This window comes from Oncorhynchus mykiss, chromosome 13 (assembly GCF_057628025.1).
Source record: "Oncorhynchus mykiss isolate SJ-2025 chromosome 13, ASM5762802v1, whole genome shotgun sequence".
Taxonomy (NCBI): Eukaryota; Metazoa; Chordata; class Actinopteri; order Salmoniformes; family Salmonidae; genus Oncorhynchus; species Oncorhynchus mykiss.
The window spans coordinates 35,873,690-35,879,689 of NC_143034.1; positions in this window are offsets into that span (position 1 = coordinate 35,873,690).

A 6,000-nucleotide genomic window follows, 5' to 3' on the forward strand; every position below is an offset into this window, starting at 1 on the left:
GAAGAGTCAGATGGTTAGATGTAGTACAACACTTCCCACATTGATCACAGCTGTAAGGTTTCTCTCCTGTGTGTGTTCTCTGGTGTGATATCAGGCTGGTTGACTGAGTAAAACTCTTCCCACATTGATCAAGCTGTAAAGTTTCTCTCCTGTGTGTGTTCTCTGGTGTAGAGTCAGAGTGCTAGATGCAGCAAAACTCTTCCCACATTGATCACAGATATAAGATTTCTCTCCTGCGTGTGTTCTCTGCTGGAGAGTCAGAGTGCTAGATGCAGCAAAACTCTTCCCACATTGACCACAGCTATAGGGTCTCTCTCCTGTGTGTGTTCTCTGATTAATTTTAAGGCCTGATGAGGTGAGTCTCTTCCCACAGTCAGAGCAGCAGTGAATTATCTTCCCTGTGGATCTCTACAGGTGTTTATTGAGGTGTTCTGATCTGGAGAGACTCTTCTCTGCGTCTTCAACATCATGAGGTTGTTGAGGCTCCCCAGAGGATCCACGATAGTCCCGTATCTCTCCTGTGTGAACAACAAAGTCAGACATGATTAAAGGCCCACAACAGCAGAAATCCACCATAAAAGGTGATTTCAACAGCGTAGCCATGATGTTGTACAACAATTGACGTCTGTAATGAATGTTAAAATTATCTAAGATTGTAGACTAGAAATATTATAAATAAGTTATTCATGTTGTTGAAACTCTAAGCAGTGTGCCAGACGACTTTTGGTCTCCAATATTGACCCCTTTCTGTGTTTAATAAAATTGCGGCACAAGGGCACACAATTTGATTGCAGAACCTCCTCCCTGCTAATGAGGAAACCGCTAGTTATGGATGTAGTGTATCTGGTAATGAGGAAACCACTAGTTATGGATGTAGTATATCTGGTAATAAGGAAACCACTAGTTATGGATGTAGTATATCTGCTAATGAGGAAATCACTAGTTATGGATGTAGTATATCTGGTAATGAGGAGACCACTAGTTATGGATGTAGTATATCTGGTAATGAGGAGACCACTAGTTATGGATGTAGTATATCTGCAATGGTGAGCAGAGGTTTTAGTTTTTCACAATGTATTCTGAATGTGAATGGGGGTAAACTCAGGGGAGTAACCTCCATTTCCAGGTTGCTTATGAGTGCATTTCACACTACTTAGGATTATAATTGTAAGGCTCGTTTGAACGTCCTGCTTAATATAATGTTTGTGTTCATCATCGCAAATCAACCGCTTTGTATTTAAAAAAAACACTTCAACCAGTAAAATGCTCTTTGGCTAGTTTTACCATCAGCCTGGCAATGAGTTTTTGTACACTGTTTGCCAAATCAGCCCATTACTTCACCTAACAACAAATATACCTATGTAATGAACGAAGAGGCACTTTGGTTGTTGTTGCATGACATACATAGGACCCATAACAATAACACTGTAGGACCCATAACTTCACCTAACAACAACATAGACCTACTGTAGGACCCATAACTTCACCTAACAACAACATAGACCTACTGTAGGACCCATAACTTCACCTAACAACAACATAGACCTACTGTAGGACCCATAACTTCACCTAACAATAAATATAGGAAAATAGCTCTGTGTGTGGTACAATAGCCAATACATCAAGGAACAGTTCTCTACACATTATGAGCTATCTCTTTGTCCAAACAGACTAACGGGACCCTACTGTAAATCAAGCAGACAATAACATTATAAACATCAATTTGTTAGGGATGTTGGATCCAACATGGACCATGGCATAACTGTCTTTATCAGAGTAATGAATGAAGAAGCACGTTGGTTGTTGTTGCATGTTGTGATGTTTGTCAGTTGACTGGAATTCATTAAATTATTTCCTGGATCAGATGATGATAAATGAACATGTGACTGTAACTAAACAGCTACAGTATTAAGAATTATGTGTAATTATTGAAGAACCACATTAATGACAGTATCCATTTGGGTCTTGTCAATAAAGTTAAGGTGACTCTCGGTTAGAACCATTGGATTTAGCAAACTCTGAAATTATTTAGGATTTATGTGCCCATGAAAACTGTTTTCCCATCGTAATATAAGGAGACACTAAATGTTACGTAGTAACGTGCATTTCAGAGATCTGAATACAAAAAACTGTACTAACAGGACAATGACCTAAACCACAAGGCCAAATCTACATTGGAGGAGCTTACCAAGATGACATTGAATGCTCCTGAGTGGCCTAGTTACAGTTTGGACTTCTTGAAAGTCTATAGCAAGGCTTTAAAATGGCTTTCTAGCTATGATCAATAACCAAATTGACAGAACATGAAGGATTTTAAAAAGAATAATGAATATTCACATGAAGATCAGTCTCCTATTGGATGACATCATGACTTCCCATCAAGCCAACTCCTTGAAGGCCTTACTATGACATCACTCACTCCTTTTAGTTTCCAGTTGTCAAAAAAAAAAAACTTTTGCCCAAATCATTTATTTGTTTACCTTTAGTGTGTATATACTTTACTGTATTTATATATCACTTTTCAACAAGAAAAGTTTAAAAATCACTGGAGGACGTCATGAACAATTTATACAGTACAAAAACATATTCAAGTGTAGAATGCCCTTTTAAAAATCACACATTAGTTCAACAACTGCAGAGTTTGTGTCCCTGTTTTATAAGATAGTACTCACTAGTACTCACTACAGGTATTCACTGGTGTTAATCAGATCAATGTCCATGTTTTATAAGATAGTACTCACTATATTTACTGGTGTTAATCAGATCTCCTGTCTTCTCTTCTTCGTCATCCTCTAATGTGACAGTAATCTCCCCCTCTTCATTCTCCACTCCAAAAACTGCATCTTCCTCCTCTTCTTTCACAGTAATATCCTCCTCCTCTTTCACTCTGAAGGCATATTTCTCTGTAACGCCTTTCTCTACTTCTTTCACGGTAGCAGCCTCACCCTCTACTTGTTCTTGTATTGTAACAGCCTCCTCTTCCGCCTCCTCTTTGACGAGAGCTTCTTTCTCCATCCAGCAGACCTCATCTTCTTAAGAAGGAGGAGAGTAGCTTAGTGAACTCATGGTCGGAGATAATAGCTAGTTAGCATTAGCGACTAGACCCCTCCTGTCTCAGCCTCCAGTATTTATGCTGCAGTAGTTTGTGTCGGGGGGCTAGGGTCAGTTTGTTATATCTGGAGTACTTCTCCTATCCGGTGTCCTGTGTAATTTAAGAATGCTCTCTATTCTCTCTTTCTTTCTCTCTCTTGGAGGACCTGAGCCCTAGGACCATGCCTCAGGACTACCTGGTATGATGACTCCTCGCTGTCCCCAGTCCACCTGGCCGTGCTGCTGCTCCAGTTTCAACTGTTCTGTCTGTGATTATTATTATTTGACCATGCTGGTCATTTATGAACATTTGAACATCTTGGACATGTTCTGTTATAATCTCCACCCAGCACAGCCAGAAGAGGACTGGCCACCCCCTTTATTTTGTTGGTGTAACAATAGATCATGTAGATGTATATAATGAACAGACTAGGGCTATACTGCTCCTGCATGGTGTAACAATACATCATGTATATAATGAACAGACTAGATCTTTACTGCTCCTACATGGTGTAACAATAAATCATGTTAATCCTGATTAGGTTCAGTATGAACACATGCTGTTGGTCTAATGGTGCCCATTAAAACCCGGAATCGAAAACACATTGGTGTGAATCTTGAGACGAAACAATGGCAGAGGCAAAAAAAAAAAATGTTTAAAAAAAACTTTAGTGTGAATGAAAAAACGTTACCAAAACAAATGTTGTCAAACCATCCAGTTATTGAATGTAAAACCACACTGCTGCTACTGAGCAGTAGAACAAGCGGGTTGGGCTGCAATTTGCTGTGAATTCAATGGACATGTGACCACAAGAAGAGTACAACAACTTCAGGTGAGATATCTGCATTATTATTAGGATTACAAAAAGAAACAACAAATGGAGGTGAGATATCTGCATTATTATCAGGATTACAAGAAGAAACAACAACTAGAGGTGAGATTGCTGTATTATTATCAGGATTACAAGAAGAAACAACAACTAGAGGTGAGATATCTGCATTATTATCAGGATTACAAGAAGAAACAAATAGAGGTGAGATATCTGCATTATTATCAGGATTACAAGAAGAAACAACAACTAGAGGTGAGATATCTGCATTATTATCAGGATTACAAGAAGAAACAACTAGAGGTGAGATATCTGCATTATTATCAGGATTACAAGAAGAAACAACAACTAGAGGTGAGATATTTGCATTATTATCAGGATTACAAGAAGAAACAACAACTAGAGGTGAGATATCTGCATTATTATCAGGATTACAAGAAGAATCAACAACTAGAGGTGAGATATTTGCATTATTATCAGTATCACAAGAATAAACAACAACTAAAGGTGAGATATCTGGATTATTATCTGGATTATTATCAGGATTACAAGAAGAAACATCAACTTCAGGTGAGATATTTGCATTGTTATCAGGATTACAAGAAGAAACAACAACTAGAGGTGAGATATCTGTATTATTATCAGGATTACAAGAAGAAACAACAACTAGAGGTGAGATATTTGCATTATCAGGATTACAAGAAGAAACAACAACTAGAGGTGAGATCTGCATTATTATCAGGATTAGAAGAAGAAACAACAACTAGAGGTGAGATATCTGCATTATTATCAGGATTACAAGAAGAAACAACTAGAGGTGAGATACCTTCATTATTATCAGGATTACAAGAAGAAACAACAACTAGAGGTGAGATATCTGCATTATTATCAGGATTACAAGAAGAAACAACTAGAGGTGAGATATCTGCATTATTATCAGGATTACAAGAAGAAACAAATAGAGGTGAGATATCTGCATTATTATCAGGATTACAAGAAGAAACAACAACTAGAGGTGAGATATCTGCATTATTATCAGGATTACAAGAAGAAACAACTAGAGGTGAGATATCTGCATTATTATCAGGATTACAAGAAGAAACAACAACTAGAGGTGAGATATTTGCATTATTATCAGGATTACAAGAAGAAACAACAACTAGAGGTGAGATATCTGCATTATTATCAGGATTACAAGAAGAATCAACAACTAGAGGTGAGATATTTGCATTATTATCAGTATCACAAGAATAAACAACAACTAAAGGTGAGATATCTGGATTATTATCTGGATTATTATCAGGATTACAAGAAGAAACATCAACTTCAGGTGAGATATTTGCATTGTTATCAGGATTACAAGAAGAAACAACAACTAGAGGTGAGATATCTGCATTATTATCAGGATTACAAGAAGAAACAACAACTAGAGGTGAGATATCTGCATTATTATCAGGATTAAAAGAAGAAACAACTAGAGGTGAGATATCTACATTATTATCAGGATTTCTCATTCATATTTTTGTGACATTACTTCTATTATTAAATTATATCTACCGTTATAGACTCCGTGGAAGAATCTTAAACCTGCTTTAGAAAGAGAGAAAGCAGAGATCAGAAGAGAGAGATTTACTACTGGTGGTGGACCACCAAAACCAGACAAGACTGATGAACTGAGTGACTTCCTGTCTGGAATAATAGAGCAGCAGCAACCTCTGGATGGTATACCGGATGATGACCAACCTCTGGATGGTTTATCAGATGATGATGACCAACCTCTGGATGGTATACCAGGTGATGACCAACCTCTGGATGGTTTACCAGATGATGATGACCAACCTCTGGATGGTATACCAGATAATGACCAACCTCTGGATGGTATACCAGTTAATGACCAACATCTGGATGGTTTACCAGATGATGACCAACCTCTGGATGGTATACAAGATGATGACCAACCTCTGGATGGTATACCAGATGATGACCAACCTCTGGATGGTATACCAGATGATGACCAACCTCTGGATGGTATACCAGATGATGACCAACCTCTGGATGGTATACCAGATGATGATCAATC